This window comes from Felis catus, chromosome D3, assembly GCF_018350175.1.
Source record: "Felis catus isolate Fca126 chromosome D3, F.catus_Fca126_mat1.0, whole genome shotgun sequence".
NCBI classification, from domain to species: Eukaryota; Metazoa; Chordata; class Mammalia; order Carnivora; family Felidae; genus Felis; species Felis catus.
In genome coordinates this window covers 93,183,040-93,197,139 of record NC_058379.1, presented here as the reverse complement: position 1 = coordinate 93,197,139, position 14,100 = coordinate 93,183,040, and the positions used below count along the sequence as shown (strand labels likewise).

The following is a 14,100-nucleotide window of genomic DNA, read 5'->3' as shown; positions in this document are numbered from 1 at the left end:
ACGCTCACGTTGGGTCTGTCCGGAAATTTAAAACAAAGCGTGGGATCCAGAGGAAAATCTGAACGATAGAAAAGCATGCCTTCGGCTAGGAACACATGGCACGATAAGTGAAATCTAGCACCCCTAGACTTCAGACTGTAGAGTTGCGTGGTACTTGAATGACACTGGGCGCTAGACGGTATCGGAAGGAAAGACACTAGCACAGAGAAGAGTCCGGAAATAGTCTCACATGTACATTGCAATTTATTAATTGACAAAGATGGACTGCCCGAAACAGGACACTGGAACACTGGGTAATACTCTTTTTTAAAATAGAACCCTTATCTCATACCTTCATTAAAAATAAATACCACTTGCATCAAAAATTAACACAAAACTATATAAAAATGTTCGACCTAAAATTAGTGTTTCTCCCCCTGAATCTTGGGATGGGGAAGGTCTTTCTAGGTATAAAACCAAACCCACAAGGCATAAAACATAGATTAAGTAATTCAACTACATTGAAATCAAACGGTTTTTAATGACAAATATGACACAACAAAATCAAAAGACAAAGGACAAGTCAGGGAAAATATGTATAATTTGTATCGTAGACACAAGGCTAATTTTCTTAGAATGTGAAGATCACCTACAAATAAACTAGAAAGTATTTAACAGCCCCAAAGAAAAATGCACATGAATAGTTTATAGATAAGGAAATACAAATGGATCTTAGGCATTTTAGAAGATACCCACCCTCACTGGTAACCGGAGAAATGATGAAAGTCATCCTGAATTTTCCCCACCTGTCACATACACAAAGACCAAAACTTTGGTAACACAATGGTTTGCCAAGAATACAGGGAAACAGGAGGCCTCGTGTGTTGCTAGTCATAGGGTAACTGGTGTCCGTGGCAGCGATTTGGTAATGTCTAATAAAATTACAAGTCTGCCTAATCTTTGACCTAGCTTGTCCACAGACAGGAATTATCACATACGTGCATTTAAACATGTGTGAAATAGTGTATGTGGATATTCATCACACTGTTTTTAATAGCAAAGGATTCAGACAATCTAAAAAATCCACAAAGAAGGGACCAAGTAAATAATTCACGGTATATGTATTTTCTGGAATGCTCTCTGGATGTGTTAAAAATATGAAGCCATTCTGCATACATTCGTGTGGAAAGATCTCCAAGAAAACAAACGACCCTCCCCCCACCCCCAAACACATGGCACGGGAGGCTAATGGTTCCAGTAGTAAATCCCGTTTACACATTTTGTTGGTAGTGTTCTCCAGAAGCTGGCAGTGGTGGTTACTTCCAGAGAGGGCTCTGGGGGGCCGGGGACAAGACCTACGTTCTGCCCAGACCCGGTATCATCTGGTGCTGCGCCCTCTATGACCTTGCCGATAAAAAGAAGTGACGTTTTTGGTTGCTGTGGAAGGGGAGCAGTGGGTTGGAATTGCACAGCCTCCCGCCCCCATCTGTGAGCGAGGAGGAACCTGGGGACGATGGAGAGGCTTCCACTCACGTTGGGGGTGCTCGGTGGTGACGAGGCTTGAGACCACCACTCAAATAAGAGCCTTCCTCAAAAGTCCCTTAAGCCTGGCTGAGCAGAATGCGGACCGATTGTGGGGCGTAATCGTCTCTGACCATCCACATGCCGCTGGCCGCTGATTTGTTGCTGTAGCCACTTCTGCCGAGGTTTGAGTTGGGGCCCGGAGCCCCCCGCCCCCAACGACCCCAACACTATCCACAGATTATTTTCCCGGAGCGGTCTTGGAAATGAGGGGCTTCTGGTGCCAGGTGTCCTCACTTCCCTTTTAAAATAAAGGCTGTAGGTCTGGTTAGCTTTGCGGGGTGGCCTGTCACTGGCAACCCTCTTTGCATTCTTTTAGGGGACAGTCAATTCCTGGCCACAGCACATTACTTCTAGTTAACTGAATGTCATTGGGTCGAGATGGTCTCAGGACCTTTCCTGACCGTGGGGAGCATTTTTCCTGCAAAGACACCTTCAAGAGGCCCATCGGGGTGACGCCTTGCAACCTGCTTGGTTGAGAAACACTTCCATTCGGAGTTCTGGGACACCGGTCGTAGACTCTGGCCGTGGGAGGGGGCCAGACGCACTGACACCCACACCGTCAGTGGCGTCGACAACATCTGGTCCTTTAGAGGCAGGCTCAGCCGGGGACATTTGGTGTTGCTGATGTCAAGTGGCATAGCTGTTATGATTGAACAAAAACCAAAGAGAAAGGAAGGACAGTCAGTATGTACTAAATTCATGCTATGTTAGACATGCACTATCGGAGCAATCTACCAGCACGTCGGTTTTAGCTTTCACATAATTCACACGTTACACGTGAAGACACTGGGCACAGAGGGGTGGGCAATGTGGGGTTAGGCCGTGGCAGAGCTGGGACGTGGACCCCCTGCTGCCACGGAGCCCACGGTTTGGGGCCAGCTATCGCAGCAGCCCTGGAACAAGAGTGAGCTTCTTGAGGGGAGCGCGGCAGTTCAAGTCCCTCGGTTCTCACCACGTGACCCCTGCCCCGTCTCAGGCACCGGCTCGCCCCCCTCAGCACCAGGCAGGGCTTCCAGCGAGGGGACAGGTCATCGGCAGTAAGTGGCTACCGGCCCTCAGCTCCATCTCGAACGTGGTGCTCGGCAACTTCGGCAAAAAGAGTTTAAAAAGATGCTGCGAGGCTTTCTGCTGATTATCGACGCGCCACAGAGGCGGGCTGGACCTCCCAGGAGCGGTTATGATAACTCGGAGAAAATACTGCCGCGTCCTGACCCATCTGGGCTGAGTCTTCGGAATATGATACAATTCTTTGATTCTGCTGTCCTGTGGTTAGTTGAGAGGGGCGGATGGGGCTTCCGAGCGGATCTCTGGGTGGCGGGCAGTGGCGTTTCCGGAGCCCTGCTGACTGTGTAGATGAGGCGGGGGGCCTGCACTCGGGACAGGGTCTGTGTTTAAACAGACGTCTTTCGGTTCTGAGATGTGTGGTTTGCGGAAGAGGGACGTGGGACCAATGGCTTCTCTGAGGGTCTCCAGCCGCAGTCTACGGGAGGGAACGGAGGTGAGTGTGTCCATCTGTGGAACGTATGCCTTCAGGAAGGATGGGGACGGAGGGGCTGTGATGCAGTGACTCGGGGCAGTATGTGGGTGTCTCATTCGAGGCCTGTGTGTGTTCACTTTGGACACGCATAGACATCTCCGTAGCGCAGGCCCAGACATAAGTGAACGGACTTTAATTTCTTCGGTGGGAACAAAGGCCATTTTGGGCACAGAGCGTTATTAGATCCTAGGGAGGTGGTGGATGGTTTCTGAGAGTGGATTTGAGCTTTCCCCGTGGCATCCGATCTGTGTAACTGAAAAATGTATGCTACATCTGACATCTCAGACCTTGGTGGCACTTGCAACGTTATTTTGAACCCACCCTCTCTGATTACAATATTTTTAGTGAACGATCATGAGAACTCAGGCAGCAACAAAATACTAAACTAACATCCCATTTTCTTTTCTTTCTGGCTTTTCGGCCCCTCTTGCCCCTCCTCCTCCCCCAGCATACCTAAATTTGGCTGGAGGCCATCTGGACATCTGAGGGGCTTGTCTGAGGATTTAGATGGAGATCAGGCTGGGGGGCGGGTCCATCTGCTGGGTGTCAGCTTGCGTGAGAGAATCAGGACTCCGGACACCCAAGTTTTGTCCAAGAACCTGAATTTTGTCCTGTGGTCTCCTGTCCAAGCCGCCCTGCCTACCAGCCAGCACCGAGGGGCCTGATGGCACTGCCCTGGCTGAGAATGGCCCATCTGGGCACAGCATAGGCACCCAAGGCTCTCACGAGGGGTTTCTGGAACCAAGCATAGTGGAGATTGGGCGGCAGAGCCAGAGAGGTCTGCCATCTGACCGTCACTGCGGCCCTGCTGTCTCTTCCCTCCCTGGTGTGTGCAAATGTGGATACGGTCTCTCTTGAGCTAAGCGGTGGGGAGCCTGGGGCTCGTGTGAGGCTGCACGGGACACTGGTGGTGTTGGCTACATTGGCTGCTGGATGCAGAGTGAGTGGGGACAACGGAACACGGAGGCACCGCGGCTTCTCTCTGTGGTTTGGTCCCGAGTCTGCGGCTCACCGCGAGGTCGGGGCGCCCGCTGAGCCCCCACTGGCACTTGGCACCTGGAGCGTTTTTGCTCCTTCCGGTGGTGCGGGGCCTCGCTTCCGGTGATTGTGGGCCTGGCTTCTAGGAGGAGCCCTGTTCCTCTTCCTTTGTCCCATTCATTGAATGCACCGCTCGTCTCTCCTTCTCACTCCCCATACTTCACCCTGAATCTCGACGGTCTACCATTTGGGAAAAAACGCCCCGGAGCGAACTGATGCTTGTCGTGTGTTTCTCGTCTGTGTGAGAGGCCACGGTCCTTTTCCCTGCATCCCCGAGGATGTGCCCCTCACGGTGGTTACCCCGCACGTGCTTGCCCCTCCTGACTCGTCCTGAAGATGTGTCCGTGAGCGGTAGCTTCAAAATCCTCCTGAGTTTACAGTGAAGATGAAAGAATTCAGCGGCAGGTGCATGGAACCAAGTGATTCACGCTTCTTGTCTCCTTTCATTCTTCCAACAACACTGTCGGGTCGGTTCTGTTGCCCCATTTTACAGGTGCAGGGATGGACATCAGGGGTAATGTGCTCATAATCAGCCTCCGGGAGAGGCCAGTATTCACGATGCCCGCCACGGTGCGCAGCTGGCTGGGTCCGCCGTCGCCTGCTTTCCGGGACATCGTTGACCAGGTGGGCCCGTAGTGCAGGGCGCTCGTCCCGGGGCTTTGAAGCGGGACTGTGAATGTGATGGTGTGGACGGAGCCCGGGGTCTGGGAGTGCCCTGCAGGGCGACCACAGTCCGGGACCCTTTCCAGCAGCTCGGGGTTGCCACTCTCTCCAGAGATGACTCATCTAAAGGCAGGCATTTGTACTCGTACGGTTCAAGCTACTCAAACTCCCAAGAGACTCATGTGTCCCAGGCAGGAAAGCCCAGGCTTTAATTCAGGTTAAATACAGCTAAGTGACCCCAAAGAGTCCGGACCACAGGCAAGTTCCCTTCTTGTACAGAAGTCTTTAGAAGTCCTGTTTTCAGAAGTTTCTTTTCACTCGGACGGGAGCGTTGGTTGAGGGTCCCGGTGGGAAGCCCCCGGCCCCTGCCCAGGGATCACGTGTCAGCCGTAGCCCCTGCTTCAGGAGAAGGTCACCAGCATGAGCTGCTTCCTTTACCTTGTTTCTTGCGCTCATGGAGGGCGGTGGCGCCGGGCCTCCCTTCCGGGGATCGCGGGCCTCGCTTCTGGGGATTCTGGGCCTCGCTTCCTGTGGCCGCGGCCTCGCTTCCGGTGGCGCCTGGCGTCTCTTCTGGTGATGTTGGGCCTCGCTTCCGGCGCCGCCGGGCCTCGCTTCTGGAGGTGTGTGTGTGTGACCCCTGAGCATCAGGCGTGGCGCCGTGCGGCACACAGGTCGTTTTTGCCGAGCCCGCGGGCTCTAGTTCCCGTACAACGGACGGTGCCACGTTGACTTCCGGGACTTTCCCCTACCGGATCCCAGTGGGAGGGCAGCTCTCCTTCCGGGGCCGTGTGTGCCGGAGCCGGAGTCCCCGACCCTCGCCGCCTTCGGGGCCGCCCCCCAGGCCGGGGCTGGAGGGCGCACGGCGTCGGATCCGCCGTCCTGGTGCTGGAACCGGGGGACGTTCGGGCGGCCTCCCAGGCAGGATCGCGCCCTCCTCCGGAGCCGCCGTCCTGGGGAGGCTCCAGTGTCCGGGTTCGCGCCCGCGAAGGCGCCCGCCTTCTCCCCCCCGGGCCTACCCGCTCGGTGTCCTCGGTCAGGGGCAGCCGGCTTGCGGGAGGAGCGGCCTCTCGTGGGCTCCGCCGGCAGGCCGCGCGGGGCACCCGGGCCTCCCCGGCTCCGGGGACGCACCCGGAACACCCTGAGGGGAGACCCGGGTCCACTGCGTCGGGGAAGTAGAGCCTGCTCCCATCTGCGTGCCAACGCCACTCACCCTCCGGGGTTCGGAGAACGGGAAGCGAGGCCGCTCTTTTGGGGCCGCGGGGTGTCCCCGTTCGCGTCGCTGCCTCTGGAAATGTTAGGTCTGGGCCTTCGGGACGGTTACCGTGTGAGCAGCGTCTCGCGGGGCCCCCGTGGGCCTCCGCCCTGGGCTGAGCCCCTCGTCTGACGTGCTGGCGGGATGCAGCCCATCCAGCCCGGTCCCTGGCGGATGCGTGCCTTCGTTTCTGGTAGTTTCTGTGCTGTCACCGGCAGCGCGTGTCCTGACCGCACCGCCTTTCGTATGCTCCCGGCTCCGAAAGTCGTGAAGGTGGGGAGGGTCGCAGACAGAGCGCAGGGCAGAGGGACCCCTGAGGCCAGACCCGCAGCGGCGGCGGGAGCGTCGGAACAGAGGAGTCCCAGCGCCCTGCGGGCCCCTGCCGCGTCCTCCGGCTGCACAGGTGTCGGGGGCGGGGGTGAGTGAGCCGGTGCGGAAGATCGAGTCACGTAAGTTTACAGCGGTGGACGTGTGTGTGATTTACACGTGCGGCGAGTTGCAGAAACTGAGCAGGACGCACGGCGCCGTGAGACGGGGCGCCGCTTCTCCCCCACCCTGCACGAGCTCCTCCGTGATGCGGCTTGGACAGCTTCGGGGCCCGCCCCCAGCTGCCACCTTCGCCTCATCGCGCCCTCCAGATCCCGGTCACGTGGCGACGCGGAGCCCACCGGCGCCCTGTCCTCGGGTCACACAGTCCGGGGGTAGGCGCTCTCCGTGCAGCCCGTGTTACTGCCGGCGAGGAGGTATAATGCACTCTCCCCGTCGGCTTGGCGGTACACAGACGGGACCCTGAGGAAGTGCTCTGTGGAAGCGGGCGACCCCCCTGTCCCTAGAGATGCAGGCTTTGCTTCCGCGTGAGTTTGTCTTCAAAAGCCTTTTATGCGTGGGCGCATGCAGAGTGGGAGGTCGGAAGGGGCTCCTGTTCCCCGACTGCTGCTGAGCCCAGCCTGGAGGCTGGAAAGACAGGGCCTGGAGGTTCGGTGGGTGTGAGCCGGTCGGGTCTGTGGGTGGCGGGCCTTGCTCTGCACCCTGGTTGAGGGTGGCTCCCACGCAGGTGTTCAGAAGGGCCCCGGGTCTGCGGTCCAGGACCGACCCGACCTTGGGGAGCCACGGTTTCTTTCTTTTCCTTTTTTTAAAGTTTATTTATTCATTTTGGTAGAGACAGAGAGTGGGGGGGGGGGGCGGGCAGAGAGAGAGAATCCCATGCAGGGTCCAGGCTGAGCATGCTGCCCGACATGGGGCTTGATCTCACAAACCATGAGATCACCACCTGAGCCGAAATCAAGAGTCAGACACGTAACCGACTGAGCCCCCAAGCGCCCCTTTGTGGATAAAGGCTTTTCTTTGTCTATAAGCCCTCACACAGCATTTGGAGCAGGGGTGTAGGAGGGATATTGCCAGCACTCGACGAACGGCAGTCATTGAGAACGCATTTCCCTGGATGGAAATTCCCAGGAACAGTGGAAACGTCACGCTGACTTTTCCTTCCAACCCATGTTGTTTCCGTAGGCAACTCGCACACGCTGGGTCGGCACCCGATGTAGCTCGTACGTGAGCGTGTGCCACGGAGTCTGAGTGAGTGAGCTTTGTGTTGTTGACGGGGCCAGCCAGCGCGTGGGAGCTGATAGCTGTCGTCGAGGGGGGCCGCATCAGAGTGAAGGATTCACATTTCGATGCCACGTTCCGTGACTTTGCCTTGACAAACGCCCCGGGGGAGACAGGACCTGCTCCTCCCACTTTAAAGGTGAGAAGTGAGACCCCCAGAGGTCAGGTTATCGGCTCAGAGCCTGGCAGCTGGTGTCGAGCAGTGACAGGCTGCTGTCACGGAGGGCGGGACCATGTGGGGACCGGAAAGGATGTTTGCTCTTCCCCGAGGGACGAGGAGACGTGGCCATCTGGGGCCATGTCCTGGTTGATGGGTTAGAGGAGCCAGTGTGGTTGTTCCACTGGAAACAGGCTGTGGACGGGAGGCCAGCGAGGAGATGGCCAGCCTCCTGTGCCTGAGTGCGTTTGGACGATGGGATCGGCGGGTTTGCCGGACGCGAGGGAGAGAGATGAGATTCGGTCATGCCGAAGGCCCCTTGGAGTCACGGGATCACCTCTGCACCCACTGTTACCGTGGGGGTCACACGGCCCCAGTTTGGGGGGGACACAGAGCCCCTCTGATGGGGGTGGGACCTAACTGGGCCCGCTGTGCAGCTGGGAGAAGCGGGCTCCACCAGCCACGCTTAGCGCAAGGCCTGGGATCGCCCGGCAGGGCCAGCGGGCCGCTGGCTGGACGCTGAGGGAGCAGAGCCCCACGGTGTGATGGGGACCGTCTGTGGAGACAACGGCCCAGCTGGGGACAGTAGGGGAAGCTCTTCAAGGACCATGCTGGCTGGTTTGGTCCTCTCCTGTCCCTGGGTGTCCATGCGGGTGGAGGGCCCGGCCCGCAGCGGATGCAGGGGCTGGGGCTTGACAGGCGCTCGGACGGCACCCCGGTCTGCGTCCTGTGAAAGGCACAGGCGGCCCATCTCACTGGTGAGGAGCTGGTCCCTCGCGTTCAGTATGCTTGTCTTACGTTTTGGGGTCACGGTGGGGAGTGATTAAGGAAATAAAAGGCCTTATTCAAATAACACTTCATGCAGGGCCCCAGCACGTAAGCCAGGCAACAGTGGATCGGCTTTCGGGGGAGTGGGGTGATCCTAAGCACGTTCTCCCAGGGGCTGCGGCTCTGAGGAGCGCAGTTCGACCCCCGCCCTTAGGATTCAGGCCGCGGTGTGATGGGAGAGTCTGGGAGGGGGCGGGACCATCAGGAGGAGGAACAGCCCTCAAAGTGGGGGTGTCGGCCGGAGACGAAGCCGTCCGCTTCGCGGAACACCGCGTCTGGTATCTGGTGTCCACATGTGTCAGCGTGTGCCCCCTCTGGGACAGCGTGCCGTGTGACTCCCTTCGCCCAGAGCCTGTGCAGGTGCCCGGTTCTGAGGCCCCGGGCGGAGACCGGGGTGTCAGGGCGCCTCTTCCTCAGCTCCAGCATCTCAGATCTTGCGGTACATCGACGGCTCCGTCGTTTAAGCGTCTGTCTCTTGGTTTTGGCTCACATTGTGATCTTGTGGTTTGTGAGTTGGAGCCCCACGTCGGGCTCTGTGCGGACGGCGCGGGGCCTGCCTGGGATTCTCGCTCTCCCTCCGCCCCTCCCCCTCCAGTGGTCTCTCTCTTTCTCAAAATGAATCAATAAACTTAAAAAAGCAACATCTCAGGCCTTTCTGAGGGGGGTCTATGCAGGTCATGCTCACACCGCTTCCTGGGATTTGGGGCCCGATGTGCCTGCTACCCCTGCTGGCTGGCTGACGTGAGCGGTTCCCTGGCCTGGCTCGGCCCTGCCCTTGTATGGTTGTCAAAGAAAGCCGCACCCGGAGGCCTCCCGCGGGCTTCTCGCCGGCACGGACAACTTCAAGAAGGTGTATAAAGCGGGACCACAAGTGCGCTTGTGGGACCCAGGGAAGGCGCCACAGTGGGGGCGGCAGAGCCAGGGAGTCATTGACCTTGGCCACCACGGGACCTGCTTCGAGGCTCCAGGGACAATGTCCACGAGCCACACGTCCACCGTGTCAGCTGCAGCCGTCCTTCCCGGGGCTGCGTAACGAGCTAGTGGGTCACACACGAGACACAGTGGTCTACGTGGCCACTGGAGTCTTGTGGGCACTTTGTGCTTTTCTGTAGGGAAACTTACGGACTCTAAGCTACAAAGAAAAAAGCTTGTTTTCCTGGTGATCTTTAGGGAAACTGTGATTGTGTTACGTTACCCTGATGGAGCCCTCTTCCGGTGCCAAGATCTTACCAGTGAGAAAGCAGACTCACTTCCCACGGCTGACTCCTCACGCTGTGGTTTGTAACCGGCGACAACGGGTCAAGCATGTTGATGATGCGCCGAGCACAGCGCCCTTCTCAACACAGTCTGTTCCCTAGGGGCAGGAATCATCGAAGATGTGGCCTCGTGTCAAACACAGACTTCCACAGGCCAGTGTGGCGCAAAGTCACGGGGCCAGGAGGGATCTGGAGGGAGCAAGGTGAGGTCCCCGCGTGGGGCAGCCGCCCTCCACCCGCCTCCTTCTGGCAGAGTGACCGCCTTCGTCATCCGCAAGCCACCTGTATGCACTTGACCTTCTGTCCCCACAACCGCGCTGGCAGGGTGTAATAGTCGAGAGTCCGGGTTGGTTTACAGGGTATTTGGAGAATTATTAGCACTCAAAAGCGATTAGGTGAAAAATCACCAGTGAAACCACGGAAGGTGGTCTCACCTCCCTGGCATCTGTCATTGTTCGGAAGCCTCCAGGTGTGTCCAGGTGAGCATGGGAGGGGCACCCGTTAAACAAACTCCAGCAAAACCCACATGTTTGCAGCTTGGCTTGTACCAGCCAGGTAGCCCGTGGTTGTGGAACACCGCTTTTCATAAAGTTAAAAATAGAGCAAATGTCGTGTTGCCTGAAGTGAATGACGCTTTGCTGAAAGGAGCTTCCCCTGTCCCGTCCCCCACCCCCCGCCAGGCTGTGGAGGTCCTGGTGCTGTGTGTGTGTGTGTGGGGGTGCTTCACTCACCCACTAGGTCTGCAGGAGGCGTCACTCCCTCCGCGGGCTCTCCCTGCCTGTCCCCCACATCGCTCATTTCAGCAGCTGTGTGGCGGTCCGTCTTCAGGTTGACACGGGAGTGAGGGTTCCCCTGCCAATGGGCACTTGGGTCATTTCTGGTTTTTCTTTCTTTGTGACGGTTCTGCACTGACCGTTCTTCACATGGCTTCCTCGTACGTGCGAGGCTTTCTCTAGAGTCAGCAATGAAAGTGGAGTCACCGGCCATGACGGATGCACGCTTGGAAGATCGCTAGCTGTCGCTGTAAATGGGCGTGAGAAATCCGGAAATGCTGTGTCCTGGAGCACCTCTGTGGACGGGCTTGTTCTTCTACACCCCCAGAGCACACCGGGGTGTGCAGAGGGTGGTGTCCGAGCTGTTTCTCCCTCTTGTGAAGACCCCTTTTCTCTTTGCCCGAAAACAGACCCCAGAGAGTTATAGGCAAATAATAGCGTCCATTCCTGTAAATCTGAAACCGCCCAACCAAGAAGTAATCAACAATAAAATAGACACCGCGAGAGTGGCTATTTCCTGGAAGCCATCCTAGGAAGTAAACCAAACCACTCTCTGGATGTTTTGGGGCTGTAACAAGAAAGATACATTTTCAGTAGATCAACACGGGTTTCTGGAAACGGTTCTACGGTTTCCCGTTCAGATCGCGTGCGGAGCCTTCCGCTACCTGGGCCCTGGGATCAGAGAGGTCACCGTGAGCCAAGTGGGGCCGCTTCTGGTCGCCCCGGCTTCTTCGTTAATGCAGGATTTTCTGACAGCGAGCTGCATAGGAAGAGGTCCGAACCTTTCATTGAAGCTCCGAGGTGAACGGCAAGGTCGTGCTGCGGGTCCCGACGGTCCCAGCACCTGTAGGATGAGGGTACGAACCTTCACCCCGAGGACAAAGGTGCAGGTGGGAAGAGCGGATGGTGAAGGCTGCCTCTAAACCGGTGGCTGGAGGTGCGAAGGTCTTCTTTGTCCTGTGTCCTCCTGCCTGGAGCTTGTACCCTGGTGCCCGGATGGGTCTGTGGGAGAGGCTACCTCGGGGCTGTGTCTGACAGGGGACCCCACCCTGAGCTGCTTCCGCCTAACCTGGCCCCCCTCTCCATCCCCGTGCGAGCTCGCACCCTGCCTCACATTAGGGCCTAGAAGTGTTATCAGTATAATCTGCCACAAGGCCTCCCGGAACTTTCTGCCGGCTCCCTGTCCTGGCAACGTCCCCTTGCTGGCTCTGAGATGGTAACATGGAAACACACTTATCGTCTTCCCCTCCCTCTTTCCTCTTTTCCCTCCTTCTTCCTTGCCTTCCGCTCACCCCTGCACACATCCACCCATCCGACAGATGCTTACCGAACTCCTCGTATGTGCAGGTGCTGCTGTAAGTGTTGAGGCTCTAGCAGTGAACAAAACCTGTCCCTGTCTTCTTGGACCTTCTAGCCGGGAAGACAGACAGCAGGTGATGAGCCCAGGGAACCAATGATGTAGTGGTGCAGACACAGAAAGCCAGCTTAGGGAGCCGGTGGTGGGTTTGCATGTGCACGTCAGGTTAGATGAGCGGTCGGCCCTCTGTGCTGTTCCAGGCAGCAGGGCCGTGAGCACAGCTGTGAGCAGGTGCGGAGCAGGGGCAGGTGTGGAGGTGCAGGCGTGCAGGAGCAGGTGTGGAGGACCAGATGTGGACGTGCGGGTGCGGAGACCCGGAGGGGGAGCATGATCGGGGAGTCTTGGGGAGCCAGGGGGGCAGAGGGGAGGGGCCGAGGGCACACAAGTGGAAGTGAGTCCAGAGAGGCCACGGGAGGCAGGGTTGCCGGAGAACCAGGCTAAGGGACGGTGAGGCCCCGTGATCACCGAGACCTTTGGTTTCAGACGCGACGTGCAGTGAGGTTCGTCAGTGTTTGCAGTATCTCAGGACAGGGGATGCTGGCTATGACCAGGTGGTCCTGGAGGGGGTGGTGAGGGGTAGTGATCGTCCAGACGCGTTTTGAAGAAGATGCCACGAGGTGGGACGTGGGGCGTGAGGGAAAAGGAACAGCTGAGGCTTGGGTCTGGGCAGCCCGGAGGCCGGAGTTGCCGTTCGTGGGGACGGTGGCACCGGAGGGGAGTGGACCGGACGCGGGTGGGGGTCCCGAGGCCCACCACACGTCCATGTGCGGTTCCGATGAGTCACGCCCCAGACCCTTGGAGGCCCCTTGGGAAACCTGTGTTGGGGAGGCTGGGGCGCCTAGTCCGGGAAACCACAGGTCCACGTTGAGAAGGGGTCTTTCGGTTTTGCAGACGGATTTATAAAGCATAAGCTCGACAGGGCCACCTCCCTATGTGAATCTCCAGGCTTCTGCCAGTGAGAGCCCCCACAATGCCCTGGAGGGCTTTGATTCTATATTATTTTGGTTTTGATGAAATGGGTGCTGGGAACGTGCCATTTGGCCACAGTCCATGGGTGCTACCTGCTGATGCCTCTGAGGATGTGGGCCGGCCTTGTGATTTCCCTGTGGGGACTTAGCGCTTCTCAACAGCGGACCAGAACTGCCCGTCTCTCTCAGGAGCACGGTGGGGATCTTGAAGCCGTCCACAGTGCCTGGAGGAGGGGTGCCCCCCCCCAAGGAAGCACGCTAAGGCGCGCCCCATGCCCCCCAGATCCTCACACCCTGGATGCTAGATGCGAGTCCCGTGTTTAGAGTGTTGGCCCAAACACCATTTCCTTTTGGCCGGTCCTCAGCAGACGGGGGGGCCAGTGGCCGCGGGTCTGGAGAACATAACTGACAGATTTGCTCTGCGTTTTCCACGAAGCTCTGTCTTTGGTAAGACTCCCAGGCAGGCTGCACAAAGCGTGACTTTCTTGTTCCAGTGAGCGGATTGAGCACATTTCTCAGACGGAAAATATTTATTGATGGGCTCTTTATCATAGATGTCACCTGAATAAAAATAATTTCCTAGGACTCTAGTTGGCTAAAATACAGGTGTCAGGACAGAGGCCAATAATTCAACGTAAGATATCGACAGCCACACACGACGCTTTCCGTTTTGAGAAGTGGTATCGTTGTACCAGGCGCCTGACGGCCGTCTGTCACCGCAGAGCGTGAGGGAGCCCGGTGGTGTCCCGGAATCTCTCTGTTACTGGCCCTCGGTGACCAGCGGCACTCCCCGTACAGCCCCCCAGAGGAACAGTTCGGGGGAACCCCCTGTGAACCAGGCGGGAGGTTGGCGTGGTCAGCGCCACGTACGGGACGCTGGTGCGTGGCCCTGGGGCCCCCTGGGCAGTGACGTCGCCTGTGTCTTCAGGAAAGGCCCCTGAAGTGTTGCTGGGGTGTGCACGCACGTGTGTTTGCATTTCCTTGTCGTTAGCTGTGTGCCTGGAGCCCGGGGTGCGACAGATATCCTCTCTGTGCTCTCAGTAATGCGTCAAAAGGCCTTTCATACAGGAATTCTGCCCGTGTCCTACATAAGGAGGCCAAAC

General features: G+C 57.6%; 1 long non-coding RNA gene across 1 annotated transcript; it reads right to left on the bottom strand.

Moving 5' to 3' along the window:
* Positions 1-225: 225 nt before the first annotated feature.
* On the bottom strand, positions 226-6,456 carry LOC123381143. Its single transcript, XR_006587810.1, has 2 exons — positions 3,554-6,456; positions 226-2,203 (listed from the first exon to the last, which is right to left on the bottom strand). It is a non-coding gene; the product is annotated as an uncharacterized LOC123381143 (long non-coding RNA).
* Between the last annotated feature and the right edge of the window lie 7,644 nt (positions 6,457-14,100).